Raw genomic sequence first — 13128 nt, 5'->3', positions numbered from 1 at the left:
CCGCAAGGCACTACAGAGGGTAGTGCGTACGGCCCAGTACATCACTGGGGCAAAGCTCCCTGCCATCCAGGACCTCTATACCAGGCGGTGTCAGAGGAAGGCCCTCAAAATTGTCAAAGACTCCAGTCACCCTAGTCATAGACTGTTCTCTCTGCTACCGCACGGCAAGCGGTACCGGAGTGCCAAGTCTAGGTCCAAAAGACTTCTCAACAGCTTCTACCCCCAAGCCATAAGACTCCTGAACAGCTAATCATGGCTACCCGGACTATTTGCACTGCCCCCCCACCCCATCCTTTTTACGCTGCTGCTACTCTGTTAAGTATTTATGCATAGTCACTTTAACTCTACCCACATGTACATATTACCTCAACTACCTCAACTAGCCGGTGCCCCCGCACATTGACTATGCAACGGTACCCCCCTGTATATATAGCCTCCCTACTGTCACTTTATTCTATTGTATATATAGCCTCCCTACTGTCACTTTATTTTTTACTTCTGCTCTTTTTTTCTCAACACTTTTTTGTTGTTGTTTTATTCTTACTTTTTTGTTTAAAATAAATGCACTGTTGGTTAAGGGCTGTAAGTAAGCATTTCACTGTAATGTCTGCACCTGTTGTATTCGGCGCATGTGACCAATAAAATTTGATTTGATTTGATTTGATTAAAGGACACCAATAATAAGAAGAGACCTGCTTGGGCCAAGAAACACGAGCAATGGACATTAGACCGGTGGATATTTGTCCTTTGGTCTGGAGTCCAAATTTGAGATTTTTGGTTCAAACCGCCGTGTCTTTGTGAGATGCGGTGTGGGTGAACGGATGATCTCCGCATGTGTATTTCCCACCGTAAAGCATGGAGGAGGAGGTGTGATGGTGTGGGGGTGCATTGCTGGTTACACTGTCTGTGATTTATTTAGAATTCAAGGCACACTTAACCAGCATGGCTACCACAGCATTCTGCAGTGATACGCCATCCCATCTGGTTTGGGTTTAGTGGGACTATAATTTTGTTTTTCAACAGGACAATGACCCAACACACCTCCAGGCTGTGTAAGGGCTATTTTACCAAGAAGGAGAGTGATGGAGTGCTGCATCAGATGACCTGGCCTCCACAATCCCCTGACCTCAACCCAATTGAGATGGTTTGGGATGAGTCGGACTGCAGAGTGAAGGAAAAGCAGCCAACAAGTGCTCAGCATATGTGGGAACTCATAGACTGTTGAAAAAGCATTACAGGTGAGGCTGGTTGAAAGAATGCAAAGAGTGTGCAAAGAAGAATCTAAAATCTCAAATATATTTTGATTTGTTTAACACTTTTTTGGTTACTACATGATTCCATAAGTGTTATTTCATAGTTTTGATGTCTTCACTATTATTCTACAATGTAAAAAATAGTCAAAATAAAGAAAAACCCTTGAATAAGTAGGTGTGTCCAAACTTTTGACTGGTAGTGTATAGTTATACATATAACATCTTGGTGTTTTTTCACTATGTAAACATGGCATGGGGTTGTTCAATGATAGACATGTATTTGTTGAAAATCACCTGATGGTTTCATTGTAGAGAAACAAATAAACATGTTTATTTTTCTCAAAATGCTTTATATCCACCTCACTCTGAGAAATACGTAGTACTGCTAGGTTTTACACAGTCAAATGTAACAAATAACTACATTTTGAATAGAGAACTGTACAAATGATACATTTGTGACATCAATATGAAAGAATATTCAGTTGTATGAGATCTGTATGTAAAACATTTACATTTGACATTTGTCATTTAGCAGATGCTCTTGTCCAGAGTGGCAGTAAGTGCATTCATCTTAATTAAGATAGCTAGGTGAGACAACCACATATCACAGTAAAATATATAGGATACAAACATTCCATTCCAGCTAAAAAATTGATACAGTGCCTTCAGAAAGTATTCATACCCCTTGACTTATTCCACATTTTGTTGTTACAGCCTGAATTCAAAATTGATAATTTTTTATGTGTTCTCACCCATCTACACACAATACCCCATAATGACAAAGTGAAAACATGTTTTTAGACATTTTAGCAAATGTATTGAAAATGAAATACAGAAATATCTCATTTACATACGTTTTCACACCCCTGAGTCAATACATGTTGGGATCACAGCTGTGAGTCTTTCTGGGTAAGTCTCTAAGAGATTTGCACACCTGGATTGTACAATATTTGCACATTATTCTTTTAAAAATTCTTCAAAAGTCTGTCAAGTTGGTTGTTGATCATTGCTAGAAAGCCATTTTTAAGTCTTGCCATGTATTTTCAAGCCGATTTTAAATCAAAACTATAACTAGGCCACTCAGGAACATTCAATGTCATCTTTGTAAGCATCTCCTGTGTATATTTGGCCTTGTGTTTTAGGTTATTGTCCTGCTGTGTCTCCCAGTGTCTGTTGGAAAGCAGACTGAACCAGGTTTTCCTCTAGGATTTTGCCTGTGACAAGCATACCCATAGCATGATGCAGCCACCATCATGATTGAACATATGAAGAATGATACTCAGTGATGTGTTGTGTTGGATTTGCCCCAAACATAAAGTTAATTTAGTGCCTTATTACAAACAGGGTGCATGTTTTGGAATATTTATATTCTGTACAGGCTTCCTTCTTTTCACTCTGTCCTTTAGGTTGTATTGTGAAGTAACTACAATGTTGTTGCTCCATCCTCAGTTTTCTCTTATCACAGCCATTAAACTCTAACTGTTTTAAAGTCACCATTGGCCTCATGGTGAAATCCCTGAGGGGTTTCCTTCCTCTCTGGCAACTGAGTTAGGAAGGACGCCTGTATCTTTATAGTGACTGGGTTTATTGATACACCATCCAAAGTGTAATTAATAACTTCACCATGCTCAAAGGGATATTCAATGTTTGCTTTTAAAATTGTTAACCATCTACAGGGCACCTGTACCAATCGGTGCCCTTCTTTGCAAGGCATTGGAAAACCTCCCTGGTCTTTGTGGTTGAATCTGTGTTTGAAATTCACTGCTCGACTGAGGGACCTTACAGATAATTGTATGTGTGGGGTACAGAGATTAGGTAGTTATTGAAAAATCATGGTAAACACTATTATTGCACACAGAGTGAGTCCATGCAATTTATTATGTGACTTGTTTAGCAAATCTTTACTCCTGAACTTATTTAGGCTTGTCATAACAAAGGGGTTGAATACTTAGACTCAAGACATTTCAGCATTTAAATTTTTATTAATGTGTTTAGAAAAACGTATAAAAAATATAATTCCACTTTGACAGTATGGGGTATTGTGTGTAGGCCAGTGACACAACATCTCAATTTAATACCTTTTAAATTCAGGCTGTAACACAACAAAATGTGGAAAAAGTTTGATACCCTGCCAGCTTCTCTCTGAACTTCACCCGTGGGTGTCACATCAATATTGGTCCCCTGATACCATTTTGCCTCGAGAGACAAACCCCTGATTTACTGGCCATAACTGTCGATACGCTTCGCTGACATGCACTTCCTGTTTGATGAGACAACCAAAAATGCTCATGACAAGTTCTGACACGTTCCCTTCCATGACACACTCCTCCACTAAAAATTAGGTCTTACCTGAAATGGATTGAGTGGTTGTGGTTGATTCACACCCACCTAATGTACCTTTACTCCACTGTCAGAACCATTTATGTAGGAGAAGGGAGGGAGAGGTATGCCTAGGCAGGGATCTAAGAAGCTGAGAGATACCAACTATGAATAGTGTGAAGCTCAGAACGTGTTGAGACAAGCTTCTAGTGATACTCTCATAAAAGGGCTTGGTGAGTAAGGAATCACATCTGTTCAAATCATCTATTTTTTTAACTGCTGTTCCACTGAGCTGACCTCAAGTTCCATTACTCAATATCTAAGCTATTCTGTAAAATGATTTAACACTTTTTACGTATTTCTTATAGATAATTTCCCCAAAACACTGAAAAATATCATAATAAGATTGTAGACTGGTACTGTCAACATCTATGAATTCAACATTACTCATGGCATTCATGTCTTTCTGATCATACATTTGCTGCCCAACATTTCTAGAAATGTTTCATTAACCTAATCAGTCTTAGTCATTCCTCGTGAGATCCAGACCCAAAAACAGAAAAATATGATATAGAAACGATACCAAATCTCATATTTCTGTAACATACCTTCCATTTCTGTTCCTGTTGTTTCATCATCGGGAATGCCCAGCCTGCTGTGTATAACACTGCAGACTATTGGCTGACTCACTTGGTTGTATTGGTTTGTAATGCTCCCAGTTGTCTTTGGAGAGGGGTTGTTCTCAGACCCATTTTGTGGTTCAGTAGAGGGACCTTGGAACATTTTTAGAAAGTTACGACCTTGGGCACTGACTCAACGAAGCATTGGTTCAGTCACGTAATAATACATAACTAGGAGTAATACAGAGAGTGACTAAATTTATTTTCCGTAGTTTATGGTCTAGTCTGCCCCGCGTTAATTTTATTTGTGTGTCTCCAGCACCTAGTTCAGTAAAAGAAGCAGCCAAATAAATTAGCCAATTTGCTACATTGGTGTCAGAATTGGGATGGGGATCTCCCTGCTCGGATGGTTCCCATGGAGACGAATACAAAGCTAGTTTCAGCTAGGGCTGTTGCAGTGACCGTATTACCGCCACACCTGCGGTCACGAGTCATGAAGGCAGTCAAATTCCACGTGACCGTTTAGTCAAGGTAATTAGGCTTCTCCAAGCTCTGATGCTGCTGATGGTCATTAGTAGCCTACCAGACTTGCTAACTGCCTGGTACTCAGCACTCTATTGTCCCTCTAATCACTCTGACATCAATGCAAATGTGATCGAAAGAATAGAAGGATTACTTTATACTATTCCAGATATTCTTTAAAGAGGTAGGGTTTCAAGTGTCTCTGGAAGGTGGTCAGTGACTCCGCTGTCCTGGCATCGTGGGGGAGCTTGTTCCACCATTGGGGTGCCAGAGCAGCAAATAGCTTTGACTGGGCTGAGCGGGAACTGTGCTTCTGTAGAGGTAGGGGAGCTAGCAGGCCAGAGGTGGATGAACGTAGTGCCCTCGTTTGGGTGTAGGGTCTGATCAGAGCCTAAAGGTAAGGAGGTGCCGTTCCCCTCACAGCTCCGTAGGCAAGCACCATGGTCTTGTAGTAGATGCAAGCCTCAACTGGAAGCCAGTGGAGTGTGCGGAGGAGCGGGGTGACATGAGAGAACTTGGGAAGGTCGAACACCAGACGGGCTGCGGCGTTCTGGATAAGTTGTAGGGGTTTAATGGCACAGGCAGGGAGCCCAGCCAACAGCGAGTTGCAGTAATCCAGACGGGAGATGACAAGTGCCTGGATTAGGACCTGTGCCACTTTCTGTGTAAGGTAGGGTCGTACTCTGCGAATGTTGTAGAGCATGAACCTGCAGGATCGGGTCACCGCTTTGATGTTAGCGGAGAACGACAGGGTGTTGTCCAGGGTCACGCCAAGGCTCTTTGCACTCTGGGAGGAGGACACAATGGAGTTGTCAACCGTGAGGGCGAGATCATGGAGCGGGCAGTCCTTCCCCGGGAGGAAGAGCAGCTCTGTCTTGCCGAGGTTCAGCTTGAGGTGGTGATCCAACATCCACACTGATATGTCTGCCAGACATGCAGAGATGCGATTCGCCACCTGCTTATCAGAAGGGGGAAAGGAGAAAATTAATTGTGTGTCGCCTGCATAGCAATGATAGGAGAGACCATGTGAGGATATGACAGAGCCAAGTGACTTGGTGTATAGAGAGAATAGGAGAGGGCCTAGAACTGAGCCCTGGGGGACACCAGTGGTGAGAGCACGCGGTGCGGAGACAGATTCTCGCCATGCCACCTGGTAGGAGCGACCTGTCAGGTAGGACGCAATCCAAGAGTGAGCAGCGCTGGAGATGCCCAACTCGGAGAGGGTGGAGAGGAGGATCTGATGGTTCACAGTATCAAAGGCAGCGGATAGGTCTAGAAGGATAAGAGCAGAGGAGAGAGAGTTAGCTTTAGCAGTGTGGAGAGCCTCCGTGACACAGAGAAGAGCAGTCTCAGTTGAATGACCAGTCTTGAAACCTGACTGGTTTGGATCAAGAAGGTCATTCTGAGAGAGATAGCAGGAGAGTTAGCTAGAGATGGCAAGCGGGCAAGGAGGGGATGGGGTCAAGCGGGCAGATTGTTGGGCGGCCTGCAGTCACTAGTCGCAAGATTTTATCTGGAGAGAGAGGGGAGAAAGAAGTCAAAGCATAGGGTAGGGCAGTGTGAGCAGGACCAGCGGTGTCATTTGACTTAATAAATGAGGATCGGATGTCGTCAACCTTCTTTTCAAAATAGTTGACGAAGTCATCCACAGAGAGGGATGAGGGAGGGGGAGGAGGAGGAGGATTCAGCAGGGAGGAGAAGGTGGCAAATAGCTTCCTAGGGTTAGAGGCAGAGGCTTGAAATTTAGAGTGGTAGAAAGTGGCTTTAGCAGCGGAAACAGAGGAAGAGAATGTAGAGAGGAGGGAGTGAAAATATTACAGGTCCGCAGGGAGTCTAGTTTTCCTCCATTTCCGCTCGGCTGCCCAGAGCCCTCTTCTGTGAGCTCGCAATGAGTCGTCAAGCCACTGAGCAGGAGGGGAGGACCGAGCCGACCGGGAGGATAGGGGACACAGAGAGTCAAAAGATGCAGAAAGGGAGGAGAGGAGGGTTGAGGAGGCAGATTCAGGAGATCAGAGGGAGAAGGATTTAGCAGAGGGAAGAGATGATAGGATGGAAGAGGAGAGAGTAACGGGAGAGAGAGAGAGCAAAGGTTGCGACGGCACATTAACATCTGAGTAGGGGCAGAGTGAGTAGTGTTGGAGGAGAGCGAGAGAGAAAAGGATACAAAGTAGTGGTCGGAGTCTTGGAGGGGAGTTGCAGTGAGAGTAGTAGAAGAACAGCATCTAGTAAAGATGAAGTCAAGCGTATTGCCTGCCTTGTGAGTATGGGGAGACGGTGAGAGGGTGAGGTCAAAAGAGGAAAGGAGTGGAAAGAAGGAGGCAGAGAGAAATTAGTCAAAGGCAGACGTAGGGAGGTTAAAGTCACCCAGAACTGTGAGGGGTGAGCCATCCTCAGGAAAGGAACTTATCAAGGCGTCAAGCTCATTGATGAACTCTCCAAGGGAACCTGGAGGGCGATAAATGACAAGGATGTTAAGCTTGAATGGGCTAGTGACTGTGACAGCATGGAATTCAAATGAGGAGATAGACAGATGGGTCAGGGGAAAAAGAGAGAATGTCCACTTGGGAGAGATGAGGATTCCTGTGCCACCGCCGCGCTGACCAGATGCTCTCGGAGTATGCAAGAACACATGGTTAGACGAGGAAAGAACAGTTGGAGTAGCATTGTTTTCTGTGGTAATCCATGTTTCCGTCAGCGCCAAGAAGTCGAGGGACTGGAGGGTAGCATAGGCTGAGATGAACTCTGCCTTGTTGGCCGCAGAACGGCAGTTCCAGAGGCTGCCAGAGATCTGGAACTCCACGTGGGTCGTGCGCGCAGGGACCACCAGATTAGAGTGGCAACAGCCACGTGGTGTGAAGTGTTTGTATGGCCTGTGCAGAGAGGAGAGAACAGGGATAGACAGACACATAGTTGACAGGCTACAGAGAAAGGCTACAATAATGCAAAGGAGATCGGAATGAAATGAACTAAACATCTGGGAAAGCGAGAGAGGGGTGCCTCCCTCACTTACGTTTCACTGAAACACTCAAATATAACTCTCCCAACTTCCACTTTAGAAATTATAATTGTTGTAAACTACAGCGCTTCAATGTTTCTAGGAATAGACTAACTTAGTTTATTCAGCTAGCTAACTTGGTACACCGAATCCTATGACGCCAAAGCCAACTAGCATGCCAGCCTCCAATAACACGGTTTAGCACCAATACTCATTTACAACAAACCACCAGTGTGTTAACACGCCAAGCAGATCATTCGTGTCCATGTCTAACGTTGTGTAAAGTTTTGGGTTAGTTTTGACAGTTTGAGTGAGTACGTCGTCAACTTATTCAGCCAGTTAGTTAGCTAGAATAGTTAGCATACTAGCTAGCCATTGCTCTCTGCCAACGAACTAACCCCTCCTCCCACGGCACGAACACACAGAGAGCCAAGCTAACATTATTTAGTCACCCATGTCCCAAACTCCCTTGAACGACTCTGGTTACCAGTATGTAAAAACAACAATAAATGTAGGTTCTAGCTTACCCTTAGTAGCTACTGTTAGCCAGTTAAGTGCAAAGCTAGCCACTGAATCGATTCAGCCAGTTCACGTCTGTCCCAACGGAGAGAAAGCGTCTCCAAATATTAAAGCTAGATCGTTCCAGCTATTGTTTAGTTAGCTATCCAGGTAGCTACATTTCGAGTACAGTAGCTACTAACTACCTAATGTTAACGCTTCAGATAATGACATGACATGTATTTTTTTCTGCTGCCCCTTTTTCGATACAGGTGCATGTAATGATCCATTCTAAATAAATAAAAATGTCACACATATATGTAAAGACAAGATTAAATCAAGAGTAGTCTGATGGGTGACAATATTAGCCTATCACTTGTGAATTATATATTATCACTTGTGAATGATGCCCAGCATAAGAAACTGCCTTTTCTTTGCGACGTTTTCAAATCATAGTCACACACCTCATGTAGCCTAGCCCATAGGCCTATATGTTTTAATAAGGTTTGTATCACAACTGAAGTGGCCAAATAACTTCAAATTAAGCACATTAATCCGCTTTACAAGGGGTGTAGAGCCTAACTGGCATACATAAGCAGCGCGTGAGTTTCAAGTTTGGGGAAGATCATTTTCACCATAAAAATGCACCTTTATAATAAAAGCATTACATGCATAATTGCATTTGCGGCCACTTCTGATAATGGTCTTTTCCGCTAATGGAACATTTGCGCTTATAGCTTTCTACCATGTGCGCCTTGCTGCGCTTATAATGTGAAGAAATAGCCTAATAGTTTATCAACTTTTTAAGCTAAATGTGATCTGTTGCATCAGCCACATTGCGTAAAAAAGTTTTTTTAATGCTAGTGGTTGTATTAATTTGGGAGCTATTGTATCCCACAACTGTCCCAGACTCTGTTTGGAATATTTATTTCTCACACAAAATACAATTGGTCGACCTTTGTACTATGGGGGATAGTGTTTTTGCTGTTCATTAGGCCTACTCATCTTGTTGGCTTACGAAAAGTAAATGTGGACAGTTCTTCCAATTTATTCAACATGCACCTTGGAATTGGATAAGGACGCGCGCAGTTGCGTCCCCGATGTGTCTGTCTTCATTTGTAGCCTGTGAGAAAGACCAGATCAGTCAAAACTGATCCTGGATCAGCACTCCTACTCTGAGACGCTTTATGAATACGAGCCCCAAAGTGGTTGGCCTTTCCTCAGCCTTGATTGACAAAAGCCAGTCAAACCATCTCTCTCCCATGTTTTCTCTGGGATGATACGATGTTAAAGTGTTGGAGTAAAAGGGAGAATGTTTGGACGTGAGGGTTTGTGCGTGGGAGGAGTGAAGATATGGGATGACCTCTCAGATCTTGTGGTCATCTCGTGAGACAAGGGTAAACCTAGTTAGTTTCTAGTAATCTCTCCTCCATCAGTCTTCTTCTTCTTCTTTGGACTTTATATGGCGGTTGGCAACCAACTTTAAGGTGCATTATCACCACCGACTGGAGTGTGGACCTCAGTTCAGCTTTCAATCACCCACATGGGTATATGCTCCTAAAAACCAATGACGAGATGGGAGAGGCGGGACTTGCAGCGCGTCAAGCGTCAAAAATAGAACCGAGTTTAGCGCCTGGCTATGCAGACACTCGTTGATGCACACGAGCAGTTTGGATGAAATGATTGAATAACATGTATGTGTACTTTTATTTTGCAACGCTCCCGCACGTAACGCAAGCGGTGTGGTCAGCATGTTAGTCTCATAGATATGACCTCACTACCATCTAATAATCAGGCTTTGAGAAAACACATTTTTAATAATGTTGGAAAATATTATATTAAATTAAAAAATATTTTAATTTAATAAAAGTTTGTTGACATGATTTTTGATTGAGGAAGTATATTGGCTTGTTACCAACACAGCATTTGTTTCAGACTTTTTGTGCCTACATTGATTGCATTCCTTCACAAGCAACAAAGCAAGTGAGAGATGTCTTTATATGGCATCTTTTAAAAGGGATGGATCATGAAACAAAGTCTTCTTTGACAGTATAGCGCTAAATTAAATTATGAGTACGTTTGAAGTGTGTTTTACTCATTTGCTTAAACGCCCATACCAGTAGAAATCCACTTTTTGACCAGAGCTTACCCATGATGTTGCACAAAGATGTAAGTCAATAGTTCATCATTTTTGTCAAAGTATGACATGGCCAAAGTATGTCGACACCTCTTCAAATGAGTGGATTCGGCTATTTCAGCCACACCTGTTGCTGACAGGTGTATACAATCAAGCACACAGCCATGCAATCTCCATAGACAAGCATTGGCAGTAGAATGGCCTTACTGAAGAGCCTTACTAAAAATCGTCTGTCCTCGGTTGCAACACTCACTACCGAGTTCCAAACTGTCTCTAGAAGCAACGTCAGCACAATAACTGTTCATCGGGAACTTCATTGGTTTCCATGGCCGAGCAGCCGCACACAAGCCTAAGATCACCATACGCAATGCCAAGCGTCGGCTGGAGTGGTGTAAAGCTCGCCACCATTGGACTCTGGAGCAGTAGAAATGTGTTCTCTGGAGTGATGAATCACGCTTCACCATCTGGCAGTCCGACGGACGAATCTGGGTTTGGCGGATGCCAGGAGAACGCTACCTGCCCAAATGCATAGTGCCAACTGTAAAGTTTGGTGGAGGAGGAATAATGGTCTGGGGCTGTTTTTCATTGTTCGGGCTAGGCCCCTTAGTTCCAGTGAAAGGAAACAGCATACAATGACATTCTAGACGATTCTGTGCTTCCAACTTTGTGGCAACAGTTTGGGGTAGGGCCTGTCATGTTTCAGCATGACAATGCCCCTGTGCACAAAGAGAAGTCCCTACAGAAATGGTTTTTCGAGATTGGTGTGGAAGAACTTGACTGGCCTGCACAGAGTCCTGACCTCACCCCCATCGAACACCTTTGGGATGAATTGGAACGCCGACTGCGAGCCAGGCCTAATTGCCCAACATCAGTGCCGACCTCACTAAAGCTCTTGTGGCTGAATGGAAGCAAGTCCCCGCAACAATGTTCCAACATCTAGTGGAAAGCCTTCCCAGAAGAGTGGAGGCTGTTATAGCAGCAAAGGGGGGACCAACTCCATATTAATGCCTATGATTTTGGAATGAGATGTTCGACGAGCAGGTGTCCACCTACCTTTGACCATGTTGTGTATTTGGGCTTGAAGTGCCAAATCTGAATGTGTGACTTCGGATGTTTCCGTGAGTCTTATGTGTCTTTTCCTATGAGATGACGTGCAAATTCTTTTCAGCCTACGATTCGTTTCAGGGCTGGGTTTTATTTAGATGTTACCACCCACCTAGTCAGAAACACCTGCTGCAAAGTTCTTCCTATTCGGAATAGTCTGAGAGCCAAACAGCTTTTCTCTGTAGCCTACAGTTGGGTTTCCACTAGATAAAACAGCCAAAATTGGCTATTTCGTACAAATTCATGAAAACAAAAATGAGCTTTTTGGTCTTCATTTAAGGTAAGGGTTAGGCTAAGGTTAGCAGTGTGGTTAACGTTAGGGTTAAGGTTAGGTTTAGGTTTAAAATCCGATATTAAGAAGAGAAAAATTAGAAATAGATAGGGTTTATGACTTTGTGGCTGTGTTCACTAGTGACGACCCTACACTTGGGCACCTTGTCATGGAGCAAATTAAAATAGGGAGTGCAAACTAATGTTTTTGCGCCTCCCATTTTTTACCAGCAAATGATCATAATCCAGTTTCACTTATTTTTTTAGCTAGTCTGCATAAAAATATATATTTGACCATTTTATAAATGGTAAAATTGCGTGATATGATTGCATATTAGAACCCTGCTCCCCCAGTCGCCCCAAGATGAATGGTTTTGACCACTAACGTTTTAGGCAAATTTGTTTTAAATGGCCCCGGGTGTGCAGGGTTTGCTCATTTTCGACCATTCCATTGATCCTAAATAGAAATCTCCACCCACCTGGGCACCAGGCCATGCAAAACGAACGTGCCCATTGCTTCAATACACGCTCCAAACCATTCAATAGTTAAGCTTCAAGTCCACCAGATGCATCAAACTTTGTGTTCTGGCGGAAGTCATTCATTGTCAATGGAGCAGTCCGCAAGTTCATAAAGGTTCCCCATGGTGGGGGTGGCACCATACAGAGACCAAATGATAATGACTATTGTGTAGTTAGAGACGAGAAGATACGACTGGAAACTGTTCTGTGCATAATTTAGCATGCCATCATGCAGGGCAAGCTAGTGATTTGAAATCAGTACTCTATATGGGAACAACCAGTTAAATGTATTGATGTTGCTAGAGATGAGTGACAGAGGAATATACTTAAATAGATTAATTGTTCTAATGCACCCTTGTGCGCCAGTCTGTTGGTATCTCTGCCAGCCTAAATGTATGAAACAAGTAGGTCAATAGGAGAATAACTTTCATCTGTTTTAATTATTAGCTTTGGTCGAACAGGCGAAAATAATCTTCTCCATGCTGCAAACCGTTCTGCAGCCTTTTGAAGCACATGTGCAATTCGGCAAAAACAACATACGGCAAATCGCATGTGCATCTTGTGGACATACAGTTGAAGTCGGAAGTTTACATACACTTAGGTTGGAGTCATTAAAAGTTGTTTTTCAACCACACATTTCTTGTTAACAATCTATCTACAATCTACTTTGTGCATGACACAATACATTTTTCCAACAATTGTTTACAGACAGATTATTTCACTTATAATTCACTGTATCACAATTCCAGTGGGTTAGAAGTTTACATACACTAAGTTGACTGTGCCTTTAAACAGCTTGGAACATTCCAGAAAATGATGTCATGGCTTTAGAAGCTTCTGATAGGCTAATTGACATCATTTGAGTCAATTGGAGGTGTACCTGTGGATGTA

The sequence above is a fragment of the Coregonus lavaretus genome (genome assembly GCF_964263955.1).
Source record: "Coregonus lavaretus genome assembly, chromosome: 18".
Classification (NCBI taxonomy): domain Eukaryota; kingdom Metazoa; phylum Chordata; class Actinopteri; order Salmoniformes; family Salmonidae; genus Coregonus; species Coregonus lavaretus.
Note: the sequence above shows the minus strand (reverse complement) of the source record.